This window comes from Chenopodium quinoa, unplaced genomic scaffold (genome assembly GCF_001683475.1).
Source record: "Chenopodium quinoa cultivar QQ74 unplaced genomic scaffold, ASM168347v1, whole genome shotgun sequence".
NCBI classification, from domain to species: domain Eukaryota; kingdom Viridiplantae; phylum Streptophyta; class Magnoliopsida; order Caryophyllales; family Amaranthaceae; genus Chenopodium; species Chenopodium quinoa.
The window spans coordinates 1,200,447-1,220,666 of NW_018745281.1; the positions used below are offsets into that span (position 1 = coordinate 1,200,447).

Consider the following 20,220-nt stretch of genomic DNA (forward strand, 5'->3'; position numbering starts at 1 on the left):
GTATTTTTAAAGTATATAGTCACTAATTTAGACCATGTTTGGCAAAACTAGCGGTAGTGGGTAGCTTTTAGCGGTCTAGTATCGGGTAGCTGTTAGAGTAGTGAGTAGATGTCAAGTGTCAATTAATAGTGGTAGAGGTTAGCTGTTAATGTAGCAGTTAATATCATGAGTGTTTGACAAAAGTAGCGGTTAAAATGTTAAAATACAGTAAAAATTCAAGTATAATATTTATAAATTAAACAAAATTTATCAAAAGCTATCGGCTGCCTTTCAAATGCTAATATTATTAACGTTTGACAAAAGCTACCTAAAAACACCACATCTACTGCTAACCGTTGCATGAATCACTATCTTACCAAACACACTTATTTTTTTCGCTAATCGCTACCTAAAACGCTACCGTCAAACAGTGTCACAGGCTAACTTGTACAACGTTATACTTATGGCCCAATAAGAACCCAAAAAAAAAAAAAATCGTCCTCCCTATTTTAACGTCTTTAAGTTTTTTAGTTCACTCACACCCTCCTCTCGCTGGAAGCCTACTCCGAAACCTCCATTAAAGCGGCTTCTGAGTTTTTCTATCCTCCATTGAAGCAGCTTCAGAGGTAACATGTTATTTCTAATAATCGAATATCAATTTCACAATACAGTGCTAGTCGTTTCTTTGATTGTCAGTATAGTCAATTCATTAGGGTTCTACTAAGGTGGATCATTGAAGTTATGATCACTGAAATTATGAATGGTTTTTGCGAATTCTTTTTTTACTGCGTGCTATTTACCCGTTGATATTCTTAAGCAAGAAGAATTGTATGTGCATTTCCTAGCCTACTATGATAATTCAGTTAAATTTCGAGCCTGTATGTTTTTTTTCTAGCCTAATATGATAATCCATTCAAATTTCGAGCCTGATCGAATCTACTAGCCAAGTCTTTTATAGGCCATTGAGGTTTTTTTGAGCCCATGATCAAACCCACATGTGCGTGGAAGTATTGTCCCCTATTAAACGAATATGAAAGTGAGGGAGAAGTGTTGGGATGTGTATTCTATATCAAAACAAGAAAGTTGCATTCACTTCATAAAACTAAGAGGCTACTCCCCTCATTGCCATATCACCATATGGTTTTGAAGTGAACATCTTTGGACTTATAAAGTGGACACGTACTCGTGGCAGGTGTGACCTAGACCCTTTTAACAAATTTTGAGGTTTGTCAAGCCAAGCCAAGCATGCCCAAACCCGATTGAGCTCGAGCCGAGCCTACTCCTATAGTAGTACAGTACTATAAACTTTTCTTACAAGGAACCAAAGAAAGGAAAACTAATATGCAATTGTGTTTTTCTTTGAAAAAAAATAATGTTTTTCATCTTTTGTCAAACCAAACAAAGCCTTAATGTTAAAATAGAAAGTTCTCCATATGGTTATGGACTTTTAGTTTTTAATTTCCTGATTTCAGAAAGGAAGGCTATTTGGAGTTTAGGCTGTAAGCCATTGACTGCAAAATTGCAATGCAGTTCTGAATCTTTGCTGCCCCGCTCAACAAAGAAGAAGTTAAATAGGGATGGGGTAGTAGCTATAGGAGACGAGGAAGAGCGTGTTGAAAAAGAGTCAAATTCCATACAACAGCTTAGTCAAGCGACAATGGATGCAGTGAGTGATGAGGAGGAGGTTAATTTTTGTGGCATTCCTTTGATTCGTACTTGTAAGGATGCAGGAGGAGCAAGCGTAACGTTTGTTCTTGAAAGAGCTTCTTTGACCCTTGCTAATGTTGGGAAAGTAAGTGCATTTTCAGACTGATGTACTGTCTTTGCTTTGAGATTAACTAATTAGATTTTGAATTACGAAATTTCTGTTGATAACATACAAGAACTAGTCACTTTATATCTTCCTTTAGAGGTACCAAATACTTTCTTCAGATCATCATGCTGATTATTTACGAAAGAAGAAAATGAATCCTTACATAGTCTATCAGGTTGGTAGGATTTTGTATTCGATGATTTGATCCTTGATTTAGCTGTATTACTGTATATGTACTTTCCATTTGTTGTGTACCTCTGTTGCTCGTGTCTCTAGTCTTTTTATTTGAGTAAATTCCATTTTAATATTTATTTTAAGTCTTTCACCAATCAATCCTTATTGATGATTTTAGGCACTCCAAAAAATTATGGATAGTCGAATTCGTAAGGTTGGTAGGCTGAAAGCACACACATACAGACAGAAGATGGAGTTCTGATTAAAGTAGAACCAAATGTTCAGATACCAGAGCAATTAGAAAGTTTCTGTGATATGATGGGTTTGTTCTTTCCTTCTGAGTGATATTGATGATTTCAGGGTTGTGCAAATTGTGTTCTCATATAAAAGTTTTTCATTTGTTTTTATGTTGTCAAACATGTCTCTTCTGATGAACACTTAACTGCTACAGCTGAATAATTGCAAACACTCCGCATCAAAGCCAAAGGTAGCCATAAACAGGTTCTGCGTGTGGTGGCCAATCCTAAGATAGGTAAGTATATATGGACAAGATCGATACTGCTGGTGAAAATTTGTTTACTTGGGCAATTTGTAAATGCAATATGTTCTGCTGCTTTAGGCCTTTCATTTAGCTCAGAGAAGGTGGTTGAACTACGAGAGTATTTTAGTGGAATCAATAGCGATGAAGATGTTGTGTTTGTGGTAGGTTCAGTTATATGATTTGGCATACTCATTAGTCTATATTTGCCTTTTCTTTGCTTCTGATCACCGGCATCAGCCCCCTTGAAATTTCCAGGTTGGTGTGATAGCACATGGTAAAATCGAATGTGATTACATTAAGGACCTTGTATCAGGTATTATGCTTATTTCGGCTTCTTGTTTATATGTTTCATATTTCTTAGTCCCAATGATAAAGAATGTAGGAAATTCCCCTGAGCACAAAGCATACGATTTATTAAATAAAGCTATCTGCAATTCTGCACGACTTAAATTGGTGTATGGGTTTCATTCTAGACTAAATAACATGTCATAATGAACTGTGACATAGTTTTGAGTTCTGTATATATGTAATTTTCTTGTAGAGCAGAGAGTATCTTAGCCTCATAGGGTGATGCCTCCTCCTTCCTATATTGACTATTGAGTTTCTGATTTCTAAATGTATGGCTTTCGGGTGTCCATTCCTCTGCTGTGATCCTGGCAGTGTTTATCTCCTTGTAACTGTCTGTCGTCATGATCACTGAGCACTCACATCTTTGTTGCGCTCTTGTTCTGTTGATCACTGATGCTAGCTGCAGAGTGAATGTACTGATTACCTAATGAAAACCACAAATAATTAGTGGCAGAGTTCGATTAATTTTTCTTATACCTTTCTTTTTGCCTTATAGTTTGATCAAAAATAATAAGCTCATGTGCCATATATAATGGTTTGCTTCTGCAAGGCTAATGCAAAGAAACTTACTGCTGAAAACTCTTTACTAAATTTTTATTTCTTCTGAATTTTAAGGAACCAGGAACTTGGCCTAAATAATATTTTTACCGCAAAGTGTTGATAAAGAGTTAGATAAAATTATTCTTCTTAATTATTTTTACTGAAACCATTTGTTGTTGTCATCTGTTTATTATATCCATGTTTCTTTTCCATGTTAAAATTGTATCAGGATTCTCATAGTGAATTGAATTACTACGATTATAGCACTTTACTTGTGTTTTTATTTGTTGATGGCAGTGTCTCCCTATCACTTGAGTTCTGGGGTTTGCTTACAACGTCTCTGCGCTGCATTGGAGAAAAAATGGAGCATATGATGTTGAAGAAAGCTGATTTCCTAATGTTCTTTTGATGACAAATTTACGGGAATTTTGGTGTATTGGTTAGATTCTAGACTAGATAACATGTCCTAATTACGAGTACTGTATTTTTGTGGTTTTTTTGTATTGCAGAGAGTATCATAGCCTTATAGGATGATGCATCCTCCTTATAGTTTGATCTGATCACAAATTCAGAAATGAATCTTAGTTTCAGCACTAAGCTCATGTGCCAATATAGTGATTATCATTGCACTCTTAATTTCCTTACTGCATAGTGCTGATACGGTTGTATATTATGGTTCATCTTTATTATTCTTAGGCTCCGTTTGTTTTGATAGAAAGCATATTTAAGGAAATTCATTTTCAAAAGAAAATAATTTTCAACAAAAAATAAACATGATTGTGAAAAGAGTCTTCCTTTGTTTCATTGCTTGTTTGATTATAAAGAGTTGAAGAAATTCATTACTTGGAGAGAAAGAGAAATAGAAGTAAAACAGAGGGAAAGGATAAAGGAAAGAAAACAAAGAAGTGAGGAGTACAAAGGAAAATATGGCATACCTTCTCCACAAAAGAAAAATGGTTACCTCAACTTCTCACCCATGAAAAAATTGCTTTCCTTCTATAACAAAACAAACAAAGAAAAATGAAGGCGGAAAATGATTTCCACCAAAACTAACGAAGCCTTGTTGAAATCATAGGTTGCAAATCTTGCAACCCAATTTTCATTGCCCTGTGATAAATTTTTCTTAGGTTACTTAGTTAATAAGAGTTGAAGAAACTAATACAAGCATTGAGGACTTGTTCTCTTAACCTGAAATAAGGAGATCTGATCTGATTTAATCTGAATTTTTATTATCTGATCTGATCTGATTTAATAATCTGACTAAACTTTGACTGCATTTTAATATTAATCTATATAGAAAAACATTATCAAAATTGATCTTGTTAGATTCGTCACATCATGAATTTTTCAAATATGTAATTTTCATAATTTTTTTTAAATACGCAATTAACGATATATAGCAATAAGTAAATGGTACTCCGTATATCGTACTTAATAAACAATTTCAGTAGTGAATTTTATACTACTAGTACTCGTATAAAGTAGTGCTATAAAATTAAAATGCATTTTTAATTTCATGGGAGTTTGGCCCGTTCCATAGATTCGATCACATCATCGCCGACATCCTCAATCTTCTTCAAAAGTTTCAGCAATGGGATATTAACCATGTTTATAGAGAAGTAAACACAACAGCAGATTGGATCGCGAATGTAGGTCATCTTATTAGTGATAACATGGACATTACTCTTTGTACTTCCTTATCTTTGTACCCTATTATTTCCTCTAATGCATTAGGAATTCCCCTCGTAAGGAGGGGCTCCTAATGTTTTCTTTTTTCTTACCCTTCAAAAAAAACAGAAAAAAAATATTACACAAACCTGACACGTACTAATAATCAACAATGTACTATTTGCACACGTATGTAGTAACCTCGTAAGAAGCATAAACTAACGTGACACATTGCCGCCTACCACTATTTATTAAGTAATCACTAACAACCTAAAGTGAGTAAAGTAACAAAACTTGTGAAGAAAAAAATGGAAGCACAAAAGGAAAGAAAAGAGCAGCTGAAGGTTGAAGAAAGAGTTGGAGGAATGAAGATTGAAGATGGTGTCAAAGGTAGCCATGGAGTTGTTGATCCGACGATTAAGGTGCTTATTCGCGACACTATTGTTAGTGATAACAAGGTGAAGAATATGGCTCAACATCCCGATAATGTTCTTGCCTTTTCTCGTTCTGTCAACAAGATTGATTCCTCTCTTGAATAATCCTTCTTTTTTTCAAAGCAATATTTATTCGACTTGATCTAGGGTTGTAATAATGTGTTTGAATGTAAATCAATTGTTGGTTGTTAATTATTTTACTGAGCTAATTTGATTGGTTACAATAAAGATGTACTCTGGAGTATGTTAGAAAGTCTTGTTTAATCAAATAAATTTACTCCCCTTTTTTCCTCAACCTCTACTTCTTGTAAAGGTGTCAGATTTTGCTTGGATAGTCATGTAATATATACTTCCTCTTTTCCTTTAAGTTTGCCAATAAATACTCCAATTGCTAGCTTAACCGCAATAGTGTAATATCGAGTACCATGTTAGGGATAATATTATCTTTATATATTTGTATTTTTTCGGCCAAAGTCTTAGAAAGAGAAGTCTTACTTTGTTTCTTGCATTAATAAGGTCTTTTAAATCAAAGACTAGTATGGTAATCTAGTGGCAGAATGAGGATTTTCGACCCTGTGAGTCACCATAAAAAAAAATCGGATCCAAAAATATAAACAAACAATATATATATTACAACCAAATTGATTTCAATCAAACAAATAGGACATAAAAATCCATACTACAACCAAATAATACTTAAAAAATCCATCTTACAAGCCGAAAGTACTACAAATAATATGTAACAAACAAATCCACCCATTACTTTTAATAGTAGCAAAAAAAAAAAAAAAAAAAAAAACGATAAAATGACCTTAAAGACCTGTTGTTTAATACAACTGGCCTCTTTGACCCATTATTCTTAACAATAGCAAAATATATGACTTTAGAGGCCGGTTGTTTAAACAACAGGTCTGTTTACGGCTAGCACTACTTTAAGCATCTAAGAGAGCGGTTATTTATAATAACAAATCTCTTTGATTGCCTTTTTTTTGGGCTGGTGATGCACGTGCACCAATGTAGCTCCGCCCCTGGGTACACCCATGAGTGTTATAACCTTTTTAGTAATAAGGCGACTAGGCGAGACCTTCACCAACTACATCAATTACTTCATGAGTTCATAGTAAGATGCAATATTAATAGTTACTACTCCTTATAACAAGTCTTAAGATTAGGTAATTTATAACCCATCTCTTGCTAATGTTACACTAGTTATATGGAGTAATTTCCAACGCATATTAAAAACCATGAGCAATTACTTAAATTAATTTTCTCTAATTAAACTCTTTTTAGTTTAATTGTCAATTTTCCCAAAAGAAAAAAAATAAATAAAAATGAGCTCACTATAGTCTGTATCACTGAGTCATTATCAAAGACTCATAGACTATAGACTCATAGTACAATGATGGGAGCCAAATGCACGTGCAACCATTGAACGAAGGAAGAATTACTCAACTTTAGTTGATCAAACCAATGACAAATTCGAGTATTTATTGTCAAAAAAAATACTTTTGGTATTAAAAGGTTTTTTTTTTTTTTTTGTAAGGAATTTTGGTATTTATTAAAATTTAACTAAAATCATTTATTTTTTTAAATATGAAAATTGTATCAAAAATGAATTAAATTACACCATTTTTTATATTTAAAATTTACATTATTTATCACTACAATCAATTATTAAACTCTAGATGGATTGGGAGTAATAAAGGTTTAAATAAATAATTATTACGGAGTATATGAATTTTCATATATAATAATTTGAAAAACAAGTGAAATGTTATTGATTTTCATATAATATGAAATCAGATAATTTCCTCTCCAACAAAATAAAAATAAAAATAAAAAATTAAATTTATATTTAATTTCAATTATATATAGGTTAATACATGTTCTCAATCGAAAAAAGGAATATCTCATTTTTCAATTAATTTGTAACAACCTAATGAATAAAGTGTTTAATTGATAAATTAAGCTTAGAGAATATATTCATTTTTTATAGTTTTTTGGATGTAAAGAGAGTCTCATAAAGGGTAATGTAAATGAGATTGGATGTCATGTTATATACCTCAAAACTTTAACCAATTAAGTTAATTGACATCACATCCATTTGTTTTATTCATTTGCAAATAATACTTCATATATGTGTGTTTACTGTTTAGTATTGTAGTTTAAACTTTAAAGTATCACAATAATACCCTAAAGCTAATATAAATTCTCATCTAATTAAACAAACTTTGCTCCAATTGCTTGATAAAACACATCATAAAGAAGAGAGCAAATAAAAAACAAAAAAAATCTCAAAGTGTATTACTTTATGGCTTATGCTTATTCCATTACAAAAAACCTTGATTTCCTAACCAAGATTAGATGACATGACTAATATTCTATAAATATTAAAATACAAAAAAAAAAATCATTCTAACAAATAAAATAACAATAATTTTTTAAAAAAATGTAAATGTCAAATCTTGTCAGTTTCTTCAACCTCTGTAACTCCTTCCTTGTTCTTCACGGAGCTTGACAAGAATGACCATTTTCCGACGACCCATGACCCGAATCTTTACCCGAATTAAAGGATCCGAATTTGGGAGTGACTTCTGGAGTTGTAGTACTAAGTTCATCAATGGGAAAACTGAAGTTGAAGCTTGAGTTTGATTGGTTTTTGTTTAATTGGAGGAGAGAGAAAGTTGGACAGTTTTTTCTTCGTTTTGATTGGCGGATTTCCACGGTGGTTTCTTCTGATGATCCGCCGTCTACGGTGGCCGGAATTGATGGGGTTTTGCCGGAATTTGATGGGTTTTTTAGCTCTGCCATTTTATATAATTAACTATTGTGTTTTGTTGATGAAATTAAATAAATTTTTTGACAACAAAAAGTTGATGAAATTAATTAAGAGTGAGAGTGTGTAAAATGAATGGTGGAAAGAGGTTAGGCAACTCATTTTTAGCTAGACCATTATACTTGTACAAGTAGTCAAGTAGTACTATTTATGTGCCAATAATTCTACTTTTATGAAGTGTCATGTTATTTTATTTTTATATATGTGGATTAATCAATTATAGATTGTTTAAGCACGTGTGTTTTTATTTTTAAGGAGTTAATTGAACACATTGCGTAATTGATTTATTTGGTTGTCATTTTCATTATTCATGCTTTGATAGTTTTGATTGAGTTACAAGTCATTAAACTTGTTTTGAACGTGTCTGTATAATTGTACAGAAATAATTAAGATGATATAAAAAATGGTGAAATAATCTACTTCATATATTGGTTTGTTAAATTTCAAAAAAGGTACGAACCGATGAAAATAAAAAGTGTATAATAGAGGGAGATAAACTCGTATGAGCTAATTCATGATACTGCAATTTAAAATAAAACATTACAAAATGTAAGCAAAATTATCTATCATTATTTATGATTTTCTCATTGATCCCTTATTTTGGGTCCTTTTATCTCTTTGATGGGAATGTCTATTTCGATTAAGCCAGGTAGTATTAATACTGTTAATACTACAGTTTAAATTGTTTAATTGATTAATTTATGACCCTATAAAGTAGTTTAGGTTATGCTAAAATGAGATCAAGTTCTTTAAGTAACTTGGATAATTAATTGATTAGTATACGAAGAAAAGAAAGTAGCTTTATGATTTCTTTTGGAAGTTACTGAAGGTGGGTCCTTTAACTCGTTTTTAAATTGTTGATTTTAGGCCTAGTCCACGGAATGATAGATTGATTATTGGTAGGGTAGCCACTTACTTGGGGTAGGAGTACGAGTAGGCAAGCCATTGGGCCTTAGCTCCTATAAATTGCTCAATCCCAAATGGGTCATTCGTGCTTTGGCTCAGGTCGCCTCAATTCAAGTTGGTCAAATTAAGGTAAAATGACTTTCAACTCCCAATCCATTCAAGTATGGGTCATTTTTTTTTTTTTTTTTTTTTTTTTTTTTTTTTTTATGAACGGAAGTATGGGTCATATTTGAGTCTAGATAATTAGAGATTTTCGCTTTGGGTTACTCCATTTGGGTCGAGGTCATTGAAAATTAGCTTACTTTGAGAAACAAATCTATTTCAGCTATTTTTTTTTTTTTTTTTTTAAAAGAAGTCTTGAATGAAACTAATTTTCATTGATTAAAGTCATACGATATCTACAATTAATGATTAACGATAAAAAAAAATTAACAAAATTAAACAAGAATTAACTGGAGAAGGACTAAGATTCCAAATACATAGATATAACAATTCAGCATATTTTCGATCCGTTGTCTCATACAACTTTTTGAGTAGATCCGTCATTGCTTCGTAATTTTTGGAGGAAGAAAATTCTTGTGACAATTTTGTATTTTGAATCAGAGTAACCAATATCAATCGTAGCCCCGCATAACCTGATACTATTCCAAGCGCAGAGAACACCTTGTCTTTCGAAAGAGTTCAAAAAACCTTGTCTTTCGAAAGAGATCGAAAAAACCTTGTCGGGAAAAAACTCTTTCTTTTAAGGGAGACAAGTTCCTCTCGAACGGAGGAACCATTATTATAAACTAAAAACAAACTAAAGGAAAAAAAACTTAGAATGGGGCTTTCCGCCGGCAAGATTTGATGGAAACCCCTCAAAAATTAACAATGGAAGGTAGGGTTTAGGAGAGAGGTTAGGGTTTTTTTTTTATTTCAGCTATATTTGATTTCACATGATGTACCCCATATTTTTAAATAATTTATAAATGAAATTTTATTTTATTTATAATATTTATATTTTTTTTCCGGAATTTATTTTAAGAGTTTCAAATTATTTTTGAGTGGAAAATTATTTTATTACAATAGGATTTTTATGAACATATATTCTACAATTTATGTCCATACAGACAAAGCCTAACCCATTCTATTTATTTAATTGGCCCATTATTTTCATAAGACTCAATTTTACCCTACACTCTCTCCTATAAATACCCCATAATCCCCAAATTTTTTCCCCACACAAAAAGGTTAGTTAAATTCTTTTCTCTTTATTTTATTTCTTTTTCTTTTTCCTTTATTTTACTTTTCTTTTCTTTTTCCTTTTCTTTCTTTTTTTCCCTTCCTTTTTTTCCCTTCTTACGTGAGTTTTCACTCACCCCTTACTGCCCAACCACCTGCCGCCGGCCACCTGACCCGGGCGCCGCTGCCACCTAGCCGGCAGCCACTTTCCTTCCCCCTCCTTTGTTTTATTTTTATTTTGCTTAAAACTTGACTTAATTGTTTTGGATTATGATTTTATTGTTTGTAATTAATTTAATTAGTATGAAAAACTATATTTTGGTGATTTAAAGTCATAATTTCAATTTATAATGTTAGTTTTTATTTTCGGATTTCATGAATTATAAACCTAGGGTTTTAATTTATTGAAATTGGGATTTTAGGGTTCTAATGAGTAATTAGATTGGAGCTTTTGTTCCTATTGAATTTCTAATGATTAATTAAGCATAAAAAAATATTTTAAAGGAAGTTTTAAGGAGTTTTTAATTAAATTATATTGCTCGAAATTAGTTTGGGAATTAATATTTGATTATTGGTTGTTTTCTGTGAGGTGATTATTCCCTAGGAAACTTTTAATAGATTAAAAGTGGGACAAAGAATTGTTTACACTAGGTACGTACATGTCTACTTCGTTGTAAGTAGTATTATGTTTAGGTACCAAAAGCAAGGAACTTAGTTTCATGTCTAGAGAACTCTTGGATGGAAATTGTTTGGTTACATTGAATTAATTCATGTGCTTATGAATATGAGACATGTTTTGGTGAATTGATTATGTTTGTATGGAATTACGGATGCAAGCATGTTGACTTATATTGGATTAATTGTTTGTATGGAATGTTGATACAAGCATATTTTTATTGGATTGGTTTGCTAACCAGATTTGGATTATTGAAGGATTGGAATTGAATGGTTTAAGTGGAATGAATTTTTAAATTATTCCATGAGGTTATTATTATTTTATTTATTACTCAAGCATGACTTGTTAGTATGTTGAGTAAAGGTGGATTAAGCCGAAATGGCTAGGTGGGTTGATTGTGTTCAACAATTTTGGATATTTTGGAATTTAAAGGAATTAAAGGTCAATTTGTGATGTGATCATCATTGCCCTAATTAAGATTAAAAGTGAATCTCTATAATTGGTTGTGTAATGTTTAATTGAATGATGAGTTGACTATTAATTAAACTTGTAATCACGTAGAGTGAAACATGGATGAGCAATAAAACTCTGGAAAGGGTGTACTTCTAGAGTATTGACAATTATGGGTTGGGGTACACGGTGGTAGCCTATGGCTTTTCGAGGCTTGTTTGATCAACATGTCCTCTTTTCTTTTGGTATTTACATTTTTATTTTATAATGAAAGTTAGATGGGATCTTTGTGAGAATGAAGTCACGCCCATTCTTGCATCACGCTATATTTTATTTTAAATGGTCATTTGGGACCAAAATGATTTGGTGGATTGGACAACCTCGTCTATTGCTTACAACAAATTAAATTAATTAAATTAAATATAAAGAGACAAGTGTTTGGAATTGGTTAGTAATAAGTATGTTGAGTTGATTGAATTATTTAAGTGAGGAATCTTGATTAATGAATTCGTGATGTATGTTTATTTACTTTAATTAGTTGAGCATGTTAGGTTTGTTACGTTGTAGCTTGTATGTACTCACCTTTGCTAATTGCGTGCTTTTGTGCTTTTTTTTTTTTATTTTTTTTATTTTTTTTTTGTCATGGCCTTCGCCTTTCAATGACCCTGTGATGATCCAATAATTACACTTGTATTATTGGGGAGCAGTATAACACAGGTTAGCTTGATGATGATGTGAAGTTCAGGGATTTGGCAAACGCATTGTTAAGGGATTAGTGTGATTGAGAGTATTCATTTTTTGTGATGAACTTATTTATGTTTTATAAATTCGTTCATATTTTAGATTTTGAATATTGGTTTGGTTTTAAATAAGGGCCTTTATGGTTCCAGTTTGTAAGCTTTGACTTATTTATTTTCTAAACTTTGTTATTTTAAAGAATTAAATTTGGTTTTTCCGCTGCAATACTTTGATAAAGCCTTAACGTTTTAACATGTAGTGGTAACATGCTAATGGTTCTCCTCTATTTTAATTAAATTAAGTGGTTTGAAAAAGGGAGAATTATTGGGGTGTTACACATGAGGGAAAAGCTCATTGAACGGTATTGTTGCCTTGTCGATATACAATAATAAGTACTCCCTTCGTTTTTAAATACTTGCTCCACTTTCTATTTTCGGCTGTTTTTAAATACTTGCTCCATTTCCTTATTTGAAAAGATTTTACAATATTTAATTCATTTTTCTCAACTAGTAGTCCCAACATAAATAATATTTTATTAATTTCATATTCTCTCTCCTCCAATTCTCTCAATTACTTTTACTTTTTACAATTTTTTATTTTTCCACCTACCCCACTACCTCCATATTTTATTACTTTCTCCAATTTCTCCTAAAACTCTTTGCATGGAGAAATGAAGCAAGTATTTAAAAACAGAGGGATTAGATAAAAAGAGTACGTCAATACTTGATACTAACCTGAAAATCTATAACACAAGATATATTTTACCAAGTAAATCTTGGTGGAGTTGGTGAGAAACTCACCTTGTCACTTTGAGATCACGAGTTTGAGCCCCACCAACTACTTTTTACAACTAAATATTAGTTCGTATGTTTAATAAATTGGAAAATTTGCCACCATTAATCCCAACTTTGCTTCGTCCGCTGTTATTAATCCCACCTTCCATTTATTTTCTATCACTCCCAACTTTGTACCCTATTAATTTTTTATCACCCCCAATCGATCATCTAACTTGACATTACAAGTTACCAGACACGTGACAACACGTGATAGGTCCAAAAAAAAATCTTGTAAAAATAAAAATTTAAAAAAAAATTAAAATCCTAACCCCTACCCAGAAGGTGGTAGCTCCTGCCTCTTCCCCTCTCCCTAGCCGACCACCGTAACCCATCTCGGCTTCCCAGCCCCGACTAAGGAACCCACCCACCTCCAATTCCCGTAGCCCTAAACGTCCAAAACGAAACCATTGGCCATGAATTCGGCCACGAAATCAGCCACGAAATCGACTGGTTTAGGGTTGAAATCAACCATTCAGCCCCAAAACCCGCCGATTTCGACCAATTTTGGTGGTCGTTTTTGGGGAGAGGGGGTTTTTTAAGGCGGGGAAACTACCGTTTAGGGCTCGGGTAGGTTTTCTGGTAGTCGTGTGCTAAGAAGGGAATGCGCGTCGTCGGAGGTGGGCCAGGGAGGAGGTGTGGTCCGTCTAATTCCGACCACCCCCCTGGAGGTTTCGAGAGTGGGGTTAGGGACGAGGCGGCTGGGGCTTAAGGAAAGGAGGTTAGTGGTGGTGGTCAATGCTAAGGCTGAGGGAGGGTTGGGGATTTTGTTTTTACTTTTTAACCAATCAAGTTACGACATGTGGACAAGTAATCCCAAGTCAGCAAGGTTTACCTCTTCAACCGGTTTCAAGTCACTTGGGGGTGATAAAAATTAATAGGGTACAAAGTTGGGAGTGATAGAAAATAAATTGAAGTTGGGATTAATAACAGCGGACGGAGCAAAGTTGGGATTAATAACGATAAACTGATAATAAGTGTTAAAGTCATTATACATGTAATTAACGTACAATTGATACAAGGACCCACTAAAAAAAATGGATTTATGTTATGAAATAGAGTTATGTATGTCCATTATATCTTTGTAACTCCCTAGCTTTATTACTTTCTTTGTAACCCCCCTTTATGCCTTTACTTCTTTTGTATCCCCCCTTTATGCCTTTACTTCATTTGTAACCCCCTTATGTTTTACTACCTTAATCCTTCACATAATGACGTCTTTACATTTTCTTTGAGAAGTTACTACTCACATGTATATATATGTATGGGCATGGCCTAACGAAGAATGGACATAGACAATAAAAATAACTCTATAGATCTTTCTTTTACTCTTCCTCTAATTTCATGTATTTTATAACATGTTATCAGCATCAACTCTAACCAACTGAACAATCAAAAGAAAAAGGATATTACTGCTATTGAGGTAAGTATTTTCTTAAAACTTTAATAACGAGATACATAGTAGTTCATCATGAGCCTTGTATATGTTGACTGTGTAATTTAAATGTTGTGACATTTCTCTGTGTGATATCAACTTAATATGTCTGATCTTTTTATTTCGTTGAATTGAAATTGTTGTATGCTAGTATCTTGTTGTCACAATCATATTGATTATGATACTAACCATTATTTTTAGTAGAATAGCAAATGTATATATAGCATTTGGTCACATACATGTATCTTATAATGTAGCTTGGTAGAATTGCATTTATAAATACATTTGACAGAGCCGTATATATTCATATATATGACTATAGATAAGAAGTATGTAATATAATATAAGTGATTAAGCGTTATAGAATATGTTCAATTTTCTAAATCTTGATTTTATAATATTGCTTTGTATACTGTATTATGTTGAATCTTATAAAATATTAATTATTATTATATTTCATGTATTGTTTGGATAGTCTAGGTTGTTGTACTGTGGATATTACCGCGGATTATTTCAAAGCCTTAAAGTTTAACTATTTTGCATGGCCTTTATACATGGAATTAGGTTGCAATGACCCATTTAACTTTAAATTAGTTATTTTGTTTCTTGTTCTCCGTATTATAGCCATTGAAGATTTGTTGCAATGTTGGTCCAATTCAAGAAAATTATTGGGTTGTCTTTTATAGTCAACGATGGTCGTTATGATCATTTTTATGCAATGAATGTATACAATGCTATATAATAAGTTCATTAAAATTTGCTTATTTTGTCATTAGTCATGTGCTTGTAGTGATTCTTCTTTAATCGAAAGATGTACGTATAAGAAATATCATGATTTAAAACTTTTGTTTAAAATCCTGTTCTCATGAGCTGTGTATATATTTTGATAATTTTTCACTAGAAAGCATGTTTTTGTATTAGGACTAATTTATCAAGTTCAATTATATGTTTAAAAAATCATATTCTTTATATTTTTTCCAAATTAGTAATTACAAGTCGGATTTATATAGGCTAAATAATTATTTTTATAAGTTACTCCTACATGATTAAAGCATATATGTTATTTTCTAGTTCACTACTAATAAACGTTGTATTTTTTTTTTGTGGAGCATATATATAAATATAATGTGTTACAAATAAACTTTAGGAGCCTAACTTTGATTGAATCAAGTTATTATACCATCTACATTCCTCTTTTTGTAGAATAAAGTTTCATTATGATGAGCTAGTCAAAGTATGTAGTGAAGTACTAAATAATTAAATAGTAAATTGGATTATATTATTGTCAAGAATCATAATAAGATACGAAAACTCGTATAGGACTTGAAGTTCCTCAATTTTATAAAAAAATTATTATGTAATTTCCTATAAAGTAATACTAGAAAGAAATGACAAAGGAAATTTTGACAATATGCTCTATTTTCATGAAACTACTATCTTGTCGACATAGTAATAATGCAGATAATTTTAAGAAAGTTTATTTTAGATCACTGATATGTTATCTATTGTTGAATGAACAAAATAGTGAAGTATGGGTAAAAAAAAAGAATGTTGATAATTATAACCAATTAGATACACTCATTTCTAGAAGTGAATGTGAGATTGTTTGATGGAAAAGATAACAACTATGGTTACATGATATTTGATTTCTTGATTACAATTCATGTGAAAGTTATGAGCAATTCAAATGTTATTAAAGTCATCTAATTGATAACGAAAGACAGATGGTTTATGATTTTAAGAAATTGACTATGAGAGTCCATATATAATTGTATTAGCAACTTAACTTGATTAGTTTATTTGTTATACCCATGCTTATAAGAGGTTTTTTTAATTCAATGATTGATGCAATTAGGCACGAGGGACATGATTAAGAGTAATATAAGAATTAATTATTATATTAATTTAAGCATATTATGTATATACATTGTTATAATTAAGTATTAATGTATGTGTATATGAAACTTTGCTTGATCCATGAGATTGTCAAGACACCAAAAGACTAAATGGACCAAGGCATCTTGAAAGGTTGTTGAATTTTCGTTCCCCGTGTGTAAGGTTAGGGGGAGATTACCTTATTTTATATAATAATCCTTGCACATAGCCAATATTATGTTATATTAATGATCTGTTTGGTATATACATTAGCTTAAATGTCAAGGATCGAAATATAATTATTAAATATTTACTATGACACCATCTTGAAGATGGATATGAACATATATCATTGTCTATATTAATAAGGCATTGTTAAGAATTATTATATCAAGTAAAATTGGTATATGCCAAGATTATATATAGGATGCTCCTGAAGAGTAAAATATGTTTGATCAATTTGACATGTATTAAGATTGTAATTGATATTTTGGAATAAGTTATCATCAAATAAAGCATAATTAGTTGATTGTATGTCTTGCTGAAAAGCGAATGTTGACATTCTTATGTCACATCATATACATCAGCAATTAGTATAAAGTGATCACTAATGTTGTTAGAATAATGAGAAATTAGATTTCGAAAAATTATTGAATGTGATAAGTTAGGCCATCCGGGTTTAAATTACCCATTATGAAAACTTGAACTTTTATTTGGTATACAGAAATAATGTGTTGATTTTATTTCATGTTACATGTATAAAATGGACTGAAAGCCAAGCCAAGACATGACATTGTGATTGAACACTATTTGAATCATGTGATTTTTTCTTAGTTTGACTTGAAAAAAAAAATCAAGAGATAAGTTTTGACTTTGAACAACTCTGTGTGCAAACAAGTAATAGGTGACCAGAAGTTCACCACAATAAATTATATGTGCCAAGTATTAGGTGACTTGAAGTCTACCATATATAGTGGTATATATTATATGCATTTAATTAATAAAATGATCTCTTGATTGGGGTTATTGTGTGTCAGCACATGCATAAGAATTTATATAAGAAAGATACAACTGCACAATTCATGGCTCCCCACCATTGATATTGATCTCCAGAAGAGAATAAAATTATGAAATATTTATCGAAAATACATTTGAAATTACATTACTCTCCAGAAGAGATAAAAGTTTGTTGATTATGATTCTCTTAAAGGATGAAGTTTGTTACACATAAAATTACATTCTAAGTTGGTTAAGAAAAGGGATTTGTTAAACGTCGCCCGCAAATCTCCACATAAAGCCCACAAATATTTTTACTTTGACTCTTTTGCCCTTTTTCTAATTTTTACCGAAATCGTAATTCACTCTCACGAAGAATGTGGAGCTGGAGTGGATCGCCGAGGGACACCGAAGAGCCGTCATCGTCGCCGGAAAGCGAGATTATCCGGGGGGAAAATTACGAAAAGTAGGGGTGGCGTCTGGTCAGGACGCCGCCACCATGGCTGTGGCGTCCTGGCCAGAAGCCGCCACCATGGTTGTGGCGCCCTGGCCAGACGCCGCCACCATGGCTGTGGCGTCCTGGCCAGACGCCACCCCTACTTTTTGTAATTTTTTTTTTTTTTTGTAATTTGTTATTTTTTTATTTATTTTTTTTTCTTTTTTTTTTGTAATTTTATTTAAACTTTTTGTAATTTTTTTTAAATTTTATTTAAAGTTTTTGTTTTTTTTAATTAAACATTAACACAAAAAATTCTGATTTAAAAAATATATATATACATTAGAAATAAAAACATTAACACATAAAACAAAAATATTAAACATTAACAAAAGAATTCTGATTTTCCAAAAAAAAAATATTAGACAAAAAAAAAAAAAAAAAGTGGTAGGGCGCCTGGCCAGGACGCCCAGCCCCTGGTGGTGGCGTCTGCTCCGGCCGCCGGGACCAGGGGGCTGGCGTCTGACCTGGACGCCCAGCCACAGCGGTGGCGCCTCTGGAAAACGCCACAACCGTGGCTAGGCGTCCAGGTCAGACGCCATCCCCCTGGTTCCGGCGGCCGGAGCAGACGCCACCACCAGGGGCTGGGCGTCCTGGCCAGGCGCCCCACCTCTTCTGGTTTTTTTAAAAAATTTTTTTTTTTAAAAAAACCCTGCCACCGTGAGCCGTCCTTCCCTCCGCCGCTGTGGCCGCCAAGTCCTTGCCTTGCCGCCTCAACATTGCCGTATTTTCGGGTGATTAGAGTGTGGGTATGGGTTAGATTTTTTTATTTTAGGTTTAGGGCAATAAGGTAAATTCAATATAAATTTGTGGGCTTTATGTGGAGATTTGCGGGCGATGTTTAGCAATCCACTAAAAGTTTAACGCCCCTATATTTGAGATATTTTACCAACTTAGGAGGAAAAGATTGAAAGTTGGCAAAATTTTGAATTATTATTTGATCCCCATAATTGGTAATTAATCTAAGAGGTTTATATGCCATCTTTTAAATATATATATATATATATATATATATATATATATATATATATATATATATATATATATATATATATATATGTATATTATCAAGACATGTTGTGCATAACTCTACGATTTGATTTGTATTCAGTTATGACCCCAATCAAAGACATAGAAGATACATTTTGATGATAGTGAAATTATGTGCATACATTGAGATAAATCTTGCCAATATTTATTACTTGAATCTCTACGTACACCTAAAGTGTAGATCATATGATCGGTTCCAATATAAAGATATAATACATGGCAAGATAGTGCATTTGATATTTTTGAAGAGCATAAAACATTGTTAAATAATATTGTATGGAATACCTTATAAGTAAAATATTGAGATATCTGAATTATATAAGATGGTAAAAAATATGAGCAAAGTATGATGGCGGAAGATGCATTAAGATATTATTGTTGATATAGCATTTAAATGTTACATAAAAGAATTTTATAATACCGGTATATGATGGAACCGATAAATATGCATATGCATTAAGTAATGGACTTGTGAAGAGGGGATCTGTACTATATGTCCATTTTGATGTCGACCTAATTGTGATTATGAAAACTTAAAGAGCTCATGGACCTGAAGTCCAACAAAATATGGATCCTAAAATCCACATTGTATAATGTTTTGCATTTTTTATTCATGTCCATGTATAGGAAGTAAATATGCATCATTCGTCATATACATATATCGTCTATATTCTATCATTGTATGATATTGCTTTATTCACATATCTTTAGTTTTCATATTGCATTTAAAATTATTATCATTGCTTCCAAATCATGGCTTTGATATATAAATGAATATGCCTGATATGCCAAGCATTGTAAGAATAACTTGCATGTTTTATGAAAACCTATAAGAGGAGATTCAAACTCCAATTGAATAAAAGTTTTAAAAATACATAATGTTGTAGTATCATGTTATGAATCATGAATGAAATTAAGGAGAGCTAAGAACTTAGACATTATTTAGTTATATGTCTATCTTTAAAGATTTTACTTTTGAATATTGCAACATTGATGTGATATTATCCAATATTCTATAAGATTATTTTGGACTTAATTGATGACATCTCAACCTGAAGTTTGAGCATGTGAGAGTTGTAGTGTTTTATTATTTGTATTATTAAGAGAACTCTCAAATAAAATATAAAATGTATAAAGAATTGCAATTATGAAATACTTATTCGTGTGAATAATTTTGTTCTAGTCTGGAAGAATCAGAAGCGATGCATTAA

At 32.0% G+C, this 20,220-nt stretch overlaps 1 pseudogene; it reads left to right on the forward strand.

Annotated features, from left to right (window-relative positions):
- Window positions 1-1,351: 1,351 nt before the first annotated feature.
- LOC110711557 lies at window positions 1,352-3,769 on the forward strand (annotated as a pseudogene).
- Window positions 3,770-20,220: the final 16,451 nt, after the last annotated feature.